General features: G+C 42.2%; 1 protein-coding gene across 1 annotated transcript in view; it reads left to right on the forward strand.

Annotated features, from left to right (window-relative positions):
• The window catches only part of LOC132383845 (uncharacterized), a 405,546-nt gene that overhangs the window by 287,518 nt on the left and 98,476 nt on the right, over window positions 1-19,552 (forward strand). The window lies entirely within an intron of this gene.

The following is a 19,552-nucleotide window of genomic DNA, read 5'->3' on the forward strand; positions in this document are numbered from 1 at the left end:
TCCGAGAAACACCCGTTCACCGCTACCCTTTGCTTTCAATCTGCCGACCAGTTTTCTGTCCATGTCAATGTCTTCTCCCTGATGCCCTGAGCTTTGATTTTACCCACCAAACTCCTATGTGGGACCTTATCAAATGCCTACTGAAAATCGAGGTACACTACATCCACTGGATCTCCCCCGTCTAACGTCCTGGCTACATCCTCTAAAAACTCCAACAGATTAGTCAAGCAGGATTTACCCTTTGTAAATCCATGCTGGCTCGGCCCAATCCTATCACTATCTAGATATGTCACTATTTCATCCTTAATAGTGGACTCTATCATCTTCCCCACGACCGATGTCAGGCAGACAGGTCGATAGTTCTCTGCTTTCTCCCTCCCTCCTTTCTTAAAAAGTGGGATAACATTAGCCATTCTCCAATCCTCAGGAACTAATCCTGAATCTAAGGAACATTGGGAAATGATTACCAATGCATCCGCAGTTTCCAGGGCCAACTGGAATTCATTTATTACAACTTATTTAAAGAAAACTTAAACCTCTTACTGAATTATGTGAAAAAGACGCTTTCTAAATGGTCTCCTCATTCTTTATCCCTAATTGGCCGAATTAAACTGATTAAAAGGAAGACTCTTCCTAATTTTTTGTATCTTTTTGAGGATTTAGCTATTCTTATTCCTAAGACCAACTTTGATTCTTTAGATTCAATTTTAACATCTTATATTTGGAATCATAAAAAAAAGCTCGTTTAAGTAAAGTTTACCTGCAAAGAAATATAGAGATGGGTGGATTAGACTTACCCAATTTTAGGTTTTACTATTGGGCTGACAATATAAGGAATATTACTTTCTGGTCCTATTATATTTATCGTAAAGATTGCCCATCATGGATCTCCTTAGAAGATAATTCTGTAAAAAGAATCCTCTATTGTCTCTCTTCTTGGATCATACTCTTCTTTTCAGCAAATAAAACAACAGGTAACATAATTGTTAAGCAATCTTTAAGGATCTGGTCTCAATTTAGAAAAAAAATTGGTTTACCGAATTTTTCATTATCATCTCCCATTCTCCTTAATTATTTTTTTATCCCTTCCCTGACTGATAAAGTCTTTAAAGATTGGGATGAATTAGGTATTAAGTGTATTGGGACCTGTTTATATCAGGATCCCTTGCTTCATTTGACCAATTGTCAAATAATTTTGCACTTCCAAAATCACATTTTTTACAGATACCTTCAAATTAGAGATTTTCTACATTTCCAATTAACTACTTTTCCTATAGGTCCTGATAAAAATTTACTGGACGATCTTTTAAGTTTAAAACCTTTTGTTAATTGTTCTATTTCCGATATCTATAAATTGTTGATTGATACTAGACAAGACATTTTAGATAAAATATAAAAAGCTTGGGAGGATGACCTAAATTGTCAAATTTCTGATGATAGATGGAATAAAATTCTTAAACGGGTTTATACATCATCGTTCTGTGCTCGTCATTCTCTTCTACGATTTAAAGTGTTTCATAGAGCTTACATTTCTAAACAGAAGCTCTGCAGTTTTTACCCGAATGTTTCTCCAATTTGTAATGAATGCAACTCTGCTGATGCCTCTTTAATTCATATGTTTTGGTTTTGCCTTACAATTGAAAAGTTTTGGCGGGAAGTATTTCACACCTTCTCTCAACATTTTAGGGTCCAATTTGACCCGAATCTCCTCACTGCCTTGTTTGGTACTATTGCAAATGAAGATATAACTTTAAATACTCCTAACCTACAGGTTTTAATTTTTACCTCTCTTTTAGCAAGAAGAGCAATCTTGCTTAAGTGGAAGGAGTCTACCGCTCCTATACATCTTCAATGGCTGCGTGATATTATGTCGTATTTAAATTTAGAAATGATCCACTGCTCAGTCTTAAATTCGAAAGAATCTTTTTATGATATTTGGGGATCTTTCCTAAATTACTTTTCCAATTTATAAAGTTCAACAGTGCACAGATTTTTAAGTATATTTTTATCTTCTCTTCTTAAGTGAATATGTTTTTTTTTCTAATTATCCTTTGTCATCCATCAGCTTTTTTCTTTGATAGTTGGTAGGAGGTTGACTTTTTTATATATAAAAAAATTATTTTATGATGCATGACCTATCTTTAAATTTTTGATTACAGAGTGGTATACCTTTATGTGTTATGCTATGACATTTTGATCAATTTTATTACAATATATGAATGTACACAAGGTATGTTGAGATGCATCTATGTGTTGCTCTCTGTAAATCTTTTTTTTCATCTGAATAAAAATATTCTAAAAAAAAGAGTGGGGTGACTGGGCCGTTCTGGAATTTGGAGAACAATTCCAGTCCCATCATATCTGGAGTCTCTGAACATCCTCTGTGTGGAAAGCTTGGGATATTCGCGACTGATCGAGTTTCTTTTCACAGTTCAAGGACCAACAGGCTTGGGAATTGGTCATTACAAATTGTCCTGTGATCACATAGCTTGTATCATGGTTTACTAGGTGTCACAGCTTGAAGGGCTGGAAGTCCCTGTTCCATTTTGCATCTCAATAAATAAGTAAATAATAGATTTGGGGCATCAAATCTGAACTGCAGAGGAATTTGGTGGGACCGAAAAAAAAACAGTGGTCCTGGTCCAGGTAGAGTACCAACGATGTAGGATATACAAGGAAAAGCGACTGCTAAGCAGCTAAGAAATAAATATAAAAATCAGAATCAAAGGTTAATAATCTCTGCATTGTTATGTAAAGTGCATGCTGCTTGTTACAGGATCAATTAGTTTGGTGAGTTAAAAGTGTGGCTGAAAGACTGGAGGAAGTGAAGAGTGCTTAGATTCATGCTACTTTGGTTCCACTTTTGGGGAGGGATGGATATGATTTGATTGGACAGGTTCCATCTGAAACATGCTAGGACTGAGGTCCTGACAAATCACATAGCAAGGGCTGAAGACAGAGTTTATAAACTAAATAGCAGGGAAGTCGGTTCAACAGATTGGAAATGGGAAGTTTTTATTATTGCCATATGTACCGCAATAGAGTGAAAATCTTTGCATGTATACCGTTGAGACAAATCAGATCAGATGATTACAAAGTGCAATGAGGTAGGACAAGGTAAAACTATAATAATGCAGAAGAAGATGTAGAATAATGTGCTGAATAATTACAATAGAAGTAAAGAAAAGTATGGATGAAATAATAGCATCCAGAACATCTTTGGGGAGCGCTGCCTCAAAAAGGCAGCATCCATCAGGAAGGACTGCCACCACCCAGGACATGCCCTCTTCCCATTGCTACCATCACGGAGGAGGTACAGGAACCTGTAGGCACACACTCAATGGTTCAGGAATAGCCTCTTCCCATCTGTCATCGGATTTCTTACTTATTTAACTTTTTAGTAATATATATACACCTGATTGTGATTGTAAATATTATAGTGCATACAAAGAGTTGGAGAGTCGAAATTCTTGAAGGTGGGTGGACATGACCCAAGGGTATAGCAAACGCAGGCTGATGAGAATGTGGAGGGATTAATAGTGCAAGAATAATTAGTCAGTTATTGCTCCAGGGGACTGGGAAATCACAAATGTCACTCCACTCTTTAAGAACAGAGTGAGGAATAAGATACATAACTATTGGCTGTTTGCGCAGATTGCAGTGGATGGTGCCAATTTTGAGTCCATGTTATGGATGAGGTTTAAGTGTATCTTGGTTTTTACTTCTCCTGGCAGCAATACTGTTAAATTTGATGGTTAAATATGTGGAATTGATCCCAAGGACAGTGAAGACTTACGATCCCCAGTTGAATACACTGAGTTAGGAACTGTTTGTTCATGGTCACCGTGCATTGATTACTCTTGGCAAAAATGTTTATCCAAATAGAAACTATTTACATCATTGCAGAATACTCCACTACAGGTGTCTCCCCTCCCTGGCTCACGATACATAGGGGGACAACCGAACAAAATCTGATACAGCAGCTCAAAGACAGCAACGTCAAGTTCTTTCTGAGAAAATCTGAACTTTCCGAGTCTTTGATTCTTTCTGAAATAATTATTGTCAAGCTTTAATTTTTACTTTAATTTTGTTTGATAAGGTCATTTTAATTATACTCAGTAAATAACGTCATAGATGCATGAAATAGTTAACTATTTTTCCGAAGGTCAGGACAGAGTTTGATAAGGGTAGGCAGTGCATGTATCTACATTGACTATTGTCAGGCGCTGGGCAAAGTCTTTGTCTTTGGGAGGGTAATCCGGAAGATTCAGATACATGTGGTCGGCAGGGAATTGGCTGTCTGGCTTTCGCAATAAAAGACAGAAGGAGTGTTTGAATGGAATTTTTGTAGCTGGAGGTCTTCGGTTAGTGAAGTTTCACAGGGATCTATTCTGCGATCTCTGCTGCTTGTAATGTATATAGATGGCCTGGATGAAAATGTAGATGGGTTCGGTAGTAAATTAGTAGACGATACCAGGATTGACGGAGCTGTAGATATTAGAAGGGAGTGGCAATAAATTCAACAAAATATAGATCAGTTGCAGATATAGCCTGAGAATTGGCAGACGGAATTTGACCCAGATAAATGTGAGGAATTGCATCTCAGTAGGGCAAATGCAAAGAGACAGAACACCGTTCTGGGCAAGGTCCTTTAGAGTGTTGTTGAGCAGAGAGATCATTACATCCTCGTTCATTGCTAGTTTAAAGTTGCTACACAGGTTGATATGTTGGTTCAGAAAGGCTTACAGAATGCTTTCATTTATTAGTCGAGGTATTGAGTTCAAAATCATGTTCCAACTTGGTAAAACTCTTGTTGAGCCATGTCTCGAAGACTGCATACAGTTCTGGTCACCCCACACTTGGAAGGATGTGGAGGCTTTCGACAGGGTTCAGAATATGTTTACCAAGATGCTGCCTCATTTAAAGGGTGTGTACTATCACCACAGGCGTGATCAAATAGTTGTTTTCACTGCAGTTCCAGAGACTGAGAGGTGATCTGATACATGAAGATGGAGGGATTTGGACATGGCTTAGGGAGGAGGGATTAGTGGGTTTGGTTTACCAATGATGGACTGGGCCAAATGTATTCCTTCTTACAGGCTCTCCCGTACAATGGCATCGATGCTTCCGTATCAGGCCACGATAAAACCAGTCAATATACTTTCTAACATACATCTGTAGAAATTTGTCAGTCTTTCAGAAAATATGTCAAACTTTGTCAAGCTTCCAAAAAAGCATAGCGTTTTTGGTGACCTTCCAATTCTCCTCAAATTCCTATTAAAATATAGCCGACGACATACCTTCCTTATAGCTGCATCAATGTGTTGGGTCCAGGTTAGGTCCTCGGATATACTGACACCCAGGGACTTAAAATAGCCCCCTCACTTAATTTCTGATCCCTCCATGAGGATTGGAGTGTGTCATTCTCTCAACTATTTTATTGCACCTGTCCTCATACCTGAACCCTTTTCAGTGCAAAAGCACTCTGGAAAACATGCTGAGGAATTCTTCCATGTGCAACAATGTCAATCGTCTGAGATAACAGAGCTGCAAGCTGAATTCACTGTTCTTTGTTTATTGTCAATTCACAGGAAGATATTTGTGAAAGTCTGAGATGCATATTCCAACATAGCTGTCCAGGAGACAGCAGGTAACCATTTGGTAAGTAAAAATCTGTTAAGAGCTGTTACGAACACTGCATTCCAGTCATCCATCACTCTCTGGGTCAAAATCCTACCTCTCACATGCCCTTTGAACCCACAACTTCTCACTTTAAATACCTGTCCTTTGGTATTTGACACAATTAGTATCCTCAGTTCCAAAATGATTAAAAAGTGTTATTAGAAGGAAAGGCGATGTAACACAATGGTAAACATGCCTCTGTCCCAACTTTTGTTGAGTGTGTTGCAGCCATCACATTCTAAATTTGTGCATATTTACAAAATAAAATTAAGTTGGTCAGTAAAACTATTGAAAATCGTTTGATTGTACATTTGTCAGTTAAAGTTTTATTTAAAGGTAACGTGAATTAACATATCACAGATTATTGTTTTTATTGTATTTTGGAAAATATCCCAACTTTTCTGGAAATGGGTTGTAATTTTCTGTCTAATATTTTGCCGATTTTAATGTAGTCTTCTCCCACAGTTGTAATATCTATACCCCTGCCATGGTTAAGGACTTCACATTCAAAGTCAACACCACCTCCACAGTGACCATCAGCATTGGTGAACCACAAGGCTGTGTGCCTGGTGCTTGGTGATGGTGTGGCTAAGTACAACTCCAAGGCCATATTTATGTTTGCAGATGACACCACTGTTGCTGAATGATTCAAAGGTGGTGACAAATTTCCCATCAGGAGGGAGATGGAGGATCTGGTTGAATGGAGTCACGACTACAAGCTCTGACTCAACATCCGCAAAACAAAGTGCTGATCCTTCTCTGCAAGAGGAGGAAACAGGAGGGCCATGAGCCAGTCATCATCAGGGTACTGGAGTAGAGAGTCGGTTACTTTCAATTCCCTGTCATTATCATTTCAGAGGATCTGTCCTGGGACGGACAGTAAGTGCCACTATAAAGAAGGTGCGGCAGTGACTCTACTTAGAAGTTTGTGTATAATCGACATAACATCCAAAACTTTGATATAACTTATATGGATGCACGGTGGACAGTATCCTGACTGGTTGCAGCACGGCCTGATATGGAAACACCAAAACCCAGGAACAGAAATTGCCTACATAAAATAGTGGATACAGCCCAGTTCATCACAGGCAAAGCCCTCCCATCATTGAGTTCATTTTCATGGTGTGCTGCTACAGGAAATCAACATCCATCATCAAGGGCAGCCTTCCTCTACTTCATGCTCTCTTCTCGCTGCTGCCATTGGGAAGGACGTACAGGAGCCTTACGACCCACACCACCATCTTCAGGAAGAGTTATTACCCTTAGGAGTTATTAGTCCTGCTGTTGAAACAGTGTGGAAAACTTCAGTGAACTGATTCCATAAACTACAGAGACACTTTCAAGTATTCTGCCACTCATGTTCTCAGTAGAATTATTTTTTATTATTTGCACAATCTGTTTTATTTGGCTCATTTGTTGACTGTCAGTCTTTACTGTTTATAGTTTTCATAAATTCCATTGTATATATTTTCCTGTATATCCCTGAGAGGAAATGAATATTAAGGTAGTGTAAAGTGACATATGCATATGTTGATAATCACTTACTTTGACTGTGACAGTGTTTGTTGGGTTTTCCCCAAAACAGCAAACGATTGTTTACAAAAAAATATACGAAATGCAAACATCAAGTATTTACAAGACCGTAGAGCGTCAAATTCTGCAGATTTTCCCGTGTAGGTGTCAAATTAAAATGTGATTATTGCAGTTTGAAACACAGTCAATTACCGTGGGATTGGGGGTGGGGGTGTCACCGTTCCTGGATATTCCCCTCTATACTCATTCTATTCACAATGTTCGAAAGTTTCCCGGCGGCTCCACTGATTGACTCACGATCACGTGACATACGAGAAGCCGACCTGTTGCGCACTGACGTCATGGAGGGCATTCCTGCAGAGACGAATTTGCCCGGGAAACGAACAGCGATGGCGGGTCTGCGGTGAAGTGGACTCGGTCTCCACTGTGGGAATCGGCCTCTGCTCTTCCTGCCCACGGAACAGTGAGTGTCTGTCAGCGCCTCACCGCACCGGCTCTCGGCGCCAGGTACAATATTTAAAGCACAGTTAAACGGACAGGAAAGTTTGAGAGGGATAGGGGCGGAATGTAGGCGGATGGGACGAGTTGGGAGAAAACTTGGACAGCGTGGATGAGTTTTACCGAAGGGACGGTTTCAGTTCTGTATAAATCACTGACTCTATTTTGGGAGGTTAAACCAAGGCAAGATGTACACAGCGAATGACAGCTTCCTGGTGAGTTTTAATGAATAGAGACTTAGTCCTCCTGAAATTCAGTGTTCCAGGTTCTGTCTCCAGTAACTCAGCACTTGGTCTGTCTCCTACCCTGCACTGGTGATCCAAATGCTCATTCAGATGGTCCTTAAATACCAGCCTGCACCGGCCCTGTAGGCAGTGTGTTCCCGTCTGGGGAGAGAGGAAGTTTTTCCTCAGATCCAATTTAATCACACACACACATCTCCTTAAACTTGTTGTACACAAGTAATACTCGTCTGCATTAAGTTCCAACTGCCACTTTCAGCCCATTTTTCAAGCTGGTCCGAATCCCACATCAAAATTTGCTAGCCTTCCTCCCTGTACACTGCATCCCTAATCTTGGTGTCATCTGCAAACATAACGATCTAGTTTACCACATTCTCCAGCAGATCATTAATACAGATGGAAAACGACAAATGATCCCGCACGGGGAAGTTAAACCAGGGCAGGATGAACACAGTAACGACAGGTTGCTGGGAAGTGTTCATCAACAGAGACTTTGTTTGTTTCTGCCTCCACCACCTCCTCTGGCAGCTCATTTGGGATACCAGCTATTCTCTGCGTGAAATATTTACCCTGCAGATCCCCTTTAAATCTCCATTCTCTCATCTTAAAACTAATCCCTTTCGTTTTAGACACCCAACGGTAACAGTCTGTGTCTCTCTAAGCTCTGTATGACTTGGATAATTTTATCTGCCTCCATCTCCTCACTCTTCAGATCCTCTAACACCACCTCTCTGTCACTTTAAAAATAACCCCTCCAGTTTTAGGATGGAAAAAGTGGCCCCGTCCATAGAAGTCCATGGGAGTGAGGTTTTCTCTCCACCCATCCCTAGCAGATGTCCCTTTGATCCATGAAAAAGGATCTCTGTCCACATTCATCAGTTCTATATTCATATATGAATATATTAATATATATGAATATATTCTAGCAAATTTCCCTGAGTCCATGTGCCTTCTTGCTCTAACACATCTAATTCATCGTTCTATATCAACTGGGAGTGATACAGAGCTTACTACTCTGCAGGTTCTGCTTTTTATTTTCTCTCTTATTTCTGTAAATTATCTGTACAGGACCACATTCCCCCTTTTCCCTATGTTTTTAGTACTAACATGCACCATTTCTCATGATGTCCGGCTGATCAACCTTCCCTTTGAAATGTTCTGCAGCTGCGCCCGGACCATCGGAGCAGCTGGATTAGGCCATTTGTCCCATACAGTCTGCTGGGAATAAGTGGTCATGACAGGACTCTTATCCCTCACAACCCTGTTCTTGTCCCTTTTGTCCATAACTCCACAATCAAGAACTTCTGTCTACAATATATCCAATGGCTTGTCCACATCTGTCTGTGGCAATGAATTCCACAGGTGTACTACCCTTTACTAAAGTAATTTCTCCTTATCTCTGTCCTAAAGTGGTGTAATATTATTCTGAGGCAGAGCGCTGTGACTCTAGACTCCCCCAATATAAAAAAACATCCTCCCCATATCCACTTTTTCTAGGCCTTTCAGTATTGGAGTGGTTTCAATGAGATGATCCCTCATTCTTCTAAACTCCATTATCAATCCTCAGCTTCTGAGTAGTATATTCGTTCTGTATAATCATCCTTGCTTCTGTGTAGTCGTCCTCTCAAAATGAATGCTAACATTGCATTTGGCTTCCTTACCACCAACGCAAACACTATGTTTATCTTTAGGAAATCCTGCACATCTGAGATGTCCCTGACCCTGATACCATGGAGGTGACACACTATCCTGGCATCTCCCTTGCTGCCACAGAATCTCCTGCACATCGTGGTGGAGGAGAACATCTCCGGCACCCCTTCCATCATGGTGGTCACACACAACAATCTGCAGCCTGACCTCACATGTGACCAACTCACTGAATCTCTGGTCTCAGCATCCTGGTTGATCCTGGGTCCATCCATCTCCAGCTCCATTTCCTTCACATGGGCAGTCACATTTTGAATATATTCTAGCAAATTTCCCTGAGTCCATGTGCCTTCTTGCTCTAACACATCTAATAGTTCCATAAACTTCAACAAGGTCTTCGTCAACCTCCTTCACTGCAGTCCTAGCCCATTCAGTCTTTCCTTGTAACTCAAGCCCCCAGTTCAGGCGACATTCCTGTGGTTATTTTCTGCAGCTTTCCAGCTTAATGACATGCTTCCTACAGTACGGTGTCCAAATCTGCACAGGGTCCTGTTGCTGTGACCTAATTAATGAATTTTAAGACTGTAATGTGATGTCCCAACTCCTCTCAGTGCCTTGGACAATAAATGTATGCAGGTTCTTCACCTTCTTCAACACTGTCTACCTATGTTGCTACTTTCAGGGAACTATATACCTGTATCCCAAAGTTCCCCTGTTTATTCAGACTCCTTAGGACCTCTGCCATTCACTGTGTATGTCCAGACCTGCTTTAACCTCCCCAAATCCATCACTGTGCACAATAGAGTAAAGAGAATCACAGGGGTATGAGAGAGGAGCTGAGCAAAATTGATCTGAAAAGAACACAGGCAAGTATGGTGGCAGAGCAACAATGGTTGGAATTTGTGAAAGCAATTTGGAAGGTATGGGATATATACATCAAAAAAAGGAAGAAGTATTCCAAAGTCAAGATGACACAAACGTGGCGAACAAGTGAAGTCAAAGCCAACATAAAAGTCAAAGAGGGGGCATATGGTAGAGTAAAAATCAGTGGGACATTTGAGGATTCAGAAGCTTTTCAAAGCGAGCATAAGTCAGCTAAAGTCATTAAGAAAGAAAATATGGAATACAAAGGTAAAGAGAGGCAAGCGTACATATTGGACCATTAAAAACTATGCTGGAGTGGTAGTAATGGTGGAAAAATTGATTAAGTATTTTGCGTCAGTCTTTGTTGTTAAAAGCACTTGCAGTGTGCTAGGGTAGGAACTGTGTGAGGTTGTCATTACCAGGGAGAATGTTGTTTGGAGATTTAAAGGTCTGAGAGTAGATACATCACCTGGAGTAGATGGTCTGGGCCCTGAGATTCTAAGAGAGGTGCTTGATGAGATTGTGGATGCATTAGTAATGATGTTTAAAGAATCAATTGACTCCGGCATGGTTCCAGAAGAACAGGAAATTGCAAATATTGCTCCAAGAAGGAAGAGAGACAGAAGAAAGAAAATTATAGGGCAGTTAATCTGACCAGGGTGATTGGGAAGATGTTGGAGGCAATTGTTATGGTTTTCGGGTACTTGGGCCAAAACCTCAAGGAATTTTCTCAAGGGAAAATCTTGCCTGACAAATCTGTTGAAATTATTTGAAGAACTAACAAGCAAGATAGACAAAGAAGAATCAGTGGATGTTAGGGAATTTGGATTTTCATAAGGCCTTTTACAAGGTGCCACACATGAGGCTGCTAAACAAGTTAACTGCCAAAGATACCATGGGAAAAATATTAGCATGGATAAAGCAGAAGCCAATTGGCAGGAGGCAAAAAGTGGGAACAAAGAGAGCCTTTTTCAGTTTGTTGCCAATAATTAGTCATGCTCTGCCCAGGCGTCTGTGTTGAGACGGCTTCTTTTTACCAGATATAGGAGCAGAATTAGGCCATTTGGCCCATCGAGTCTGCTCCATCACTTCATCATGACTGAATTCAGTTGTCCTCTCAGCCCCACTCTCCTGCCTTCTCCCCGTAACCCTTCAGGCCCTGACCAGTCCAGGAGCTATCAACATATCAGTGACATGGACGATGATGCGAAGATGGCAGAGAGGCAGCAGATTTGATTCAGTAGAAAGGCTGGAAAGTGATTCAGACAGATTAGGAGAATGGGCAAAGAAGTGGCAGATGGAATACAGTGTTGCTTAAGTCTACGGTCATGCACTATGGTAGAAGAAATAAAGGTGTGGACTAGTTTCTAAATGGAGGGAAAATTCAAAAATCTGAGGTACAAAGGGACTTAGGAGACCTCATTCAGGATTCCCCAAAGCATAATTTGCAGGTCGAGTTGGTGAGGAAAGCAAATGCGATCTTAACATTCATTTCGAGTGGACTAAATAAAAAATCAAGGGTAAATATTGAGGTTTTATTAGGCACTAGTGAGGCACATTTGGAGTATTACGCACTAGATTTCAAAGAATGAGGGGTGACCTCATTGAGACCTATTGAGTTTTGAAAGGCCTGAATGTGGAGAGAAAGTTTCCTAAAGAGTGGGAGTCTAAGAACTGAGGGCAGTCTTTTTGGAAAGGAGCTGAGCAGCAGTTTCTTCAGTCAAAGAGTGGTGGATCTGTGGAACAAAACGCTTAATACTGGAGCAACTCAGCAGGTCAGGCAGCAGCTATGGAAAAGAGAGCAGACAACATTTCGAGCTGAGACATTTCAATAGGACTGGAGGGGAAAAAAGTATATTAAAAGATGGGGCTATGGGAATCTATGGAATTCCTTGTCACAGGAGGCTATGGAGGTCAAGTCCTTGGGTATTTTTAAGGCAGAGGTTGATAAATTTTTGTTTGGTCGGGACATGAAGGGATACGGGGAGAAGGCAGGAGATTGGGTCTAAGTGGCAAAATCTATCAGCCATGATGAAATTGCCAATCAGACTCAATGGTCCAAATGGGTAATTCTGCTGCTCTATCTTATGGTCTGACACTGTAACAACACTTGTCTGTTTCTGCATCAATAAATGTCAGTGCACTATTCACTTTCTGGACCTTGTACATGTCTGATCTAATGAACCTCCCGCTAAACCCATCTCTAATTTGTTGTGCAGGACACCTGCACTATCTCAATTTCCCACTTACAACTTCTCTGCACAATAATACTGTGAGAGGCCTCCTTTGGTCTCCTTCTCCTAGATAAGCTGCCAACCACACGAAAGAAACCCCATCTGCCCAAAGAGACTGGTTTTAAGAAAACTGGTAGAAATGTTTCTGCTGAGCTTAATAGCTGAGGCGCATGTCATGCCCTGGAGCTGCACTTGGTTGTCAGAGGCTATTTGAGGTGCACATCATTGGGAGCTTTTAATATGTAGTGGGAATTGGTCCAATTACCACCTCTGTCTGTAACAACCTGAAGGAACCACATAAATTATAGTTTAATTACTCATCCTATATCTGCTCACACTATCACATGTTCCCACATTAAATTCCATTTACCAAGTATTCTACTCAGCCAGCTTCTCCCAATCCTCTTCCGGAGACCAAATATCCCATCGCATGTCCCCACCGCATTCCCCATTATTGACATCTTTGGATCCCTTACTCTCTGCTCCATCCTCCTGATCATTTGTATCAATAGTAAATAATTGACAGCACAGAAGTGGTCCCTGGGACACTCCACTAGTTACATCATCCCAGCCTGAAAAAAATCTGTTTATTCTGTTAGGTTCCTCTCAGCCTTCTTCACAGAATGTCCTGGACTTTTGTTTGGGAGAGCACCTCTGCACTCAACCAGGGCTTCTGGTGGGCTGTGAGATGACTGTTCTTGGGGTACCAATGTCAAAATACACTTAGAGATATAGTAGACAACAGATGAGACAAATTCCTTGAGGTCTGTGTCTGCTCTGTTTGTGGCAGCCTCCTTGAACGCCTCTCAGTCAGACTGTTTAAAAGAATACTGAAGCATGGAGATTAGGCCACACAGTGTTGTCCTTGACTGGTTTCTTAATTTTCATCCTCAACAGAGTTGTTTCCCAGGTCTGTGTGCTGAGACCATTCCTATATACTCTGCTCACAGGTGACTGCAGAGCCAAACACCCGAGTAATTACATTGCCATGTTCGCTGGTGAGAGGACAGTGGAGGGGCTCATCATCAGCAACGATGAGATTGCGTACGGAGGAAGTGGAAGAGCTTCAGGCCTGGTACCAGGCAAGTAACCTTTTGCTCAGTGTCAACAAGACATAGGAGGTGGTTCTCGACTTCAAGAGAACTCCCACCTCACACCTTCCTTTAGGTCGGCAGATCACTAAAATATGTCAATGTAGCAATGTACTACGTACAGAGCTGGAAACAACAACACACAGTCAGTAAGTCGTTTCGACACTATTTGATTCAAACTTCACGGCGCTGGCTTTTTAATCCCTTGCTCCTGCCCTCTCCGGGCAGAAATGACGTCAGAGGTGCAATACCAAAATCTTTCCCCACGAGTGGGCTATTTGTGAGCCAGTTCGCCTGCACAGAAAGTGGGTCGCTACATCAATTTCATTTGATCACATAAATCTTTACTAAATAAATTGTTATTTCTGCATTTATTACAGACTCCTGCACCTCACCAACCATAGATGTGAAGTTAACAGGACCACAGTTACTTGGTTTTGTCTTCCGCCCTATTTCAACAATGGATTTCCACTCCACTGAGAACTTCCTGGCACACAGTGAGTTTTACTACAATTTATCAGCACTTTCTTTCCAGCCACCCTCTGTGAAACCCTTGAGTGCAGGTCATTGGGACCTGGTAGTGTTTACTTTTAGTCCCATTAGATTTTCCCTCCTGATGGCAATTGTTACATATTATTGCACAATGTTGAAATGTCATCATTAAATATCTGTGGGATGCTTGCTGTGTCCCCACTGTGAACACCAATGCAAATTATTGAGTCGACTTATCTGTTTTATCCTTGTTCTTTTTAGTTTTTGTTTCTCATCACTGGTTCCTGAAAAATTCACACTCCTCTAGTCTACCAGCAGCCGTTGCCTCTTCATCTGTTCTTCGATTTTGTATTTTCCTCTACTGTACCTGGTTGATTAGTCTAATCAATACATGGACTGAGGCAAACACAGACAAGATGCTGGAGGAACTCAGCAGAGACTTGATATTTCAGTCTGAGAACCTCCATCAGTACTACGACTAGGGCATACAGGACAGCAACAATTACAGGACAACATCACCTGACTGTGCAGGTGATGCTTCCCTCACAGATGCGCTGAATAACTTGTACGCCTGGGTTGAGGCAGAAAATGACATGGTGGCGAGGATGTCCACCTCTTCTACAAATGACCAGGTGCTGTGTATCACTGTGGCCAATATGAGAAGAGCCCTGTGCAGGGTCAACCCACGGAAGGCTGCTGGACCAGACAACATTCCTGATAGAGTGCTCAGAGGATGTGCAGACCATCTGGCAGACATTCTCACTGACATCTTCAACATTTCCCTGTGCAGCGCCACAGTTCCAACATGCTTCAAGGTCTCCACCATCGTCCCTGTGCCAAAGAAGTCTTCAGTGTCCTTCCCAAGTGACTACCATCCCATTGCACTTACATCCATCATCCTGAAGAGTTTCGAGAGGCTCGTCATGAGGCATATCAAGACCCTGCAGCCCCCCCACTGGACCCCCAGCAGTTTGCATACCGTCCCAACCGCTCAACAGATGACACCATTGCCACCGCCCAACACCTGGCCCTAACCCACCTGGACAAAAACGACATATATGTTTGCATGCTGTTCATAGACTTCAGTTCAGCATTCAACAAAATCACCCTCAGAAACTGATTGGAAAGCTAAACACCTCCCTCAGCAACTGGATCCTAGACTTCCTGACTGGAAGACCTCAGTCAGTCTGCATCTCCAACACCATCACACTGAATACAGGCTGTGTTTTCAGTCCACTGCTGTTCACTCTGCTAACCCACAGCTGTGCTCCATCACACAACTCGAACCACATCATCAAGTTCAGCAATGACAAGACCATGGTGGGTCTCATCAGCAAGAATGACGAGTCAGCTTACAGAGAGGAGTTGCAGCAGCTAATGGACTGGTGCAGAGCCAACAACCTGTCTCTTAATGTGAATAAAACAAAAGAGATGGTTGTTGACTTCAGGAGGGCGCAGAGCGACCACTCCCCGCTGAACATCGACAGGTCCTCGGTAGAGATCGTTAGGAGCACCGAATTTCTTGGTGTTCATCAGGCGAAGAAACTCTCCTGGTCCCTCAACACCAGCTCCAGAGCAAAGAGAGCCCAGCAGCATCTCTACTTTCTGCGAAGGCTGAGTAAAGTCCATCTCCCACCCCCCATTTTCATCATATTCTACAGGGGTTGTATTGAAAGCATCCTGAGCAACTGCTTCACTGCCTGGTTCTGAAATTGCACCATCTCAGATCACGAGACCCTGCAGTGGATAGTGAGGTCAGCTGAGAAGATCATTGGGATCTCATTTCCTGCTATCACGAATATTTACATGACACACTGCATCTGCAAAGCAAACAGCATTATGAAGGTCCCTGTGCACCCCTCATACAATCTCTTCTCCCTCCTGCCGTTTGGGAAAAGGTTCCAAAGCATTTGGGCTCTCACGACAGGACTATTTAACAGTTTCTTCCCCCAAGCTTTCAGACTCCTCAATACCCAGAGCCTGGACTGACACCTTGCTCTGTTGTCCTGTTTATTATTTATTGTAGTGCCTGCACCTTTTTTGTGCACTTTACGCAGTCCTGTGTAGGTCTGTAGTCCAGTGTAGCTTTCTCTGTCTTGTTTATTTATGTAGTTCAGTCTAGTTTTGTACTGTCATGTAACACCGTGGTCCTGAAAAACATTGTCTCATTTTTACTATGTACTGTACCAGCAGTTATGGTCGAAATGACAATAAAAGTGACTTGACTTGACTTGACTTGAAATAAAGGGCAGAAGCCAGTGGGAGGGGGTGGATTACAAGGCAGGTGAGACCAGGAGAGGGGCAAGGTGTGTTGGTGGGGGGAGGGGTGGTGATGTGAGATGCTAGAAGGAGATTGGTGTAAGACCATAAGACCGGGGCAGAATTAGGCCTTTCAGTCCAACGACTCTGCCATTTCATTACGGCTGATCCCAGATACCATTCAACCCCTTACACCTACCTTCTCGCCATTACCGCTGGTGCCCTGACCTATGAGTAAACTTTCAATTTCCACTTTAAATATACCCACTGACGTGGCCTCCACCAGAGTCTGTGGCAGAGGATTCCATAGACTCACTACTCTCTGGCTAAAAAAAATCCTCTTTACCACCTATTTGAAAGGTTACCCCTCAATTTTGAGGCTGCACCCTCTGGACCTGGCTATCCCCATGATAGGAAGGAGCCTCCACACATCCACCTTATCCAGTCAATCTCTAATATAGTGCAGAGGTTTAGTGCACAGTTCACTTCAAAGTAATATTAATTCAGTTTAATTACTTCAGTTGAAACAATTCGTTAAACCTTCTTTGATCAATTGGACACAGTGATCCATATTCATATCTCAGAATCAATGCTATCAGCGTATAACGGCATCAGACATAGGAACAGTATTTTTTCATTCGGCCCATGGAGACTGCTCCTCCATTCTCAAGTCAAGTCAAGTCAGCTTTCACTTTCATTTCGACCACAGCTGCTGGTACTGTGCATAGTAAAAACGAGACAACATTTTTCAGGACCATGGTGTTGCATATCACCGTACAAAAAAAACCTAGACCGAACTACGTAATTAAAAAAAAACTGAACAACAGAACACAGAGAAAGCTACACGAGACTACAGACCTATACTAGACTGCATAAAATGCACAAAACAGTGCAGGCATTAGAATAAATAATACACAGGACAGTAGGGCAAGGTGTCAGTCCAGGCTTTGAGTGTTGAGGAGTCTGATAGCTTGGGGCAAGAAACTGTTACATAGTCTTTTCGTGAGCGCCCGAATGCTTTGGAGCCTTTTCCCAGATGGCAGGAGGGTGAAGTGGTTTTATCAGGGGTGCATGGAGTCCTTCATAATGCTGTTTCCCTTGTGGATGCAGCGTGTAGTGTAATTGTCCGTAATGGCAGGAACAGAGACCCCGAAGATGTTCTCAGCTGACCTCACTATCTGCGGCAGTGTCTTGCGATCCGAGATGGTGCAATTTCCGAACCAAGCAGTGATACAGTTGCTCAGGATGTTCTCAATACAATCCCTTTAGAATGTGATGCAGATGAGGGGGTGGGAGATGGACTTTCCTCAGACTTCGCCGAAAGTAGAGACGCTGCTGGGCTTTCTTTGCTATGGAGCTGGTGTTGAGGGACCTGGTGAGATTCTCCGTCGGGTGATCATCATCAGACATAGGAATAATATTATGTCATTCGGCCAATGGAGTCTGTTCCCCCATTCTATCATCAGACATAGGAACAGTATTATGTCATTCGGCCCCTGGAGTCAGATCCTCCATTACATCGTGGCTGATTTATTATCCCTCCTAATCCTGTTCTCCTGCCGTCTTCCCATAAAGTGTGTCACTCTTAATATTTAATAACTTACTTACGTCCGCTTTAAATATATCTAATTACTTTACCTCTAGAGCCATCCGCTTTTAATATACCAAATGTCTTGGCTTCGTCAGCAATGAATTCCACGGATTCTTTTCTTGTATGTCAATACATAAGCTTTCCGTTTGGTGCCGTCTTCTTCCACAAACCTGTCCCAGATAATAAAGCTGCGGGCCTCAAATTTTTCGTCTCCTACACAACGGTATGAAACAACATCCACGTCTCGCCCAATGGATTCCTCTCCCTAAAGTTCAAACTTGAAAGATTAATCTATATTTATTACCGAAGTATATACACGTAACCACATGAAAATCCACAGTAAATACAACGAAACACAACAGAATCTTTGAAAGACCGCACTCAACAAAAACAACAAATGAGTAATCAAACGACACTGAGTAAACAAGAAAGAACAAACAAAATACTAATAATAAATCAATAACCAATAACATGAAATCAGCAGTTTTGAGAGGGGCTGTGGGAAGAGAGCATGACCTCCAGGGTCGGGGCCCTGTATTCCGTTTATATGTGCTCAGCGGTGGGGAGGCCTTTACTTGTGTAGGACGGGGTCCATTCATTAATTTCTGTGAGTTTTCCCGTAGAAAGGCACTGGTGGTTCCATGCCAGGTCCTCATGCCTTCAGTCAATGACTCTCCACCTACACATCTATTGAAGTCTGTCAAACTTTTAGATGACATGTAGAGCGCTGCGGTGCCTTCTTTGTAATAGGAGGTATGTGTTGGGCCCAGGAGAGATAACCTGAAATGATAACACTGAGGACTTTATATTTCCTACCTCATCTTTCCCTCCCTGCTACTCCCTCGTCCCTCAGCATCCGCACTGTGATCTCACTCGGGTTTTCTCATAGATTCCCTTCTCACTTTCTTCATTAAATTTCTTGTGCCGAGTTTGCCAATTCATTCCTATAATTCCAATTCATTGAAAGCTTAAAGACCTCAAAATGTTTCCAGTGTTTCTTACGTTGTTGCTTTCCAGAGCGCCTTCTGTCCAAAGGCAGAACACGCTGCCAGGAGGTTATGGCCATCGTGTACTTATTGATGTCCAAATGCAACTAATATTTAGCCAATTCCTCTTGGTTATTTCAAGGCCTGTCTTTCGTTGAATATGCCCACTGTATTCTCATATTTACTCCTTCAGTTTTCCAGCCACAGCGTTTTCTGCATTTAACTCGTGTGTGTGTGTGTGTGTGTGTGTGTGTGTGTGTGTGTGTGTGTGTGTTTGTGTGTGTGTGTGTGTGTGTGTATGTGTGTTTGTGTGTGTGTGTGTCTGAGTGAGTGAGTGAGAGAGCTAGATTCACCATCTCATATAACATCACTTTAATGTTGGGAAATCATTCCCAGACAATAGAAACAACTGATATCAAGAGACTGCCTCTTG

Source organism: Hypanus sabinus, chromosome 31 (genome assembly GCF_030144855.1).
Source record: "Hypanus sabinus isolate sHypSab1 chromosome 31, sHypSab1.hap1, whole genome shotgun sequence".
In the NCBI taxonomy this organism is placed as follows: domain Eukaryota; kingdom Metazoa; phylum Chordata; class Chondrichthyes; order Myliobatiformes; family Dasyatidae; genus Hypanus; species Hypanus sabinus.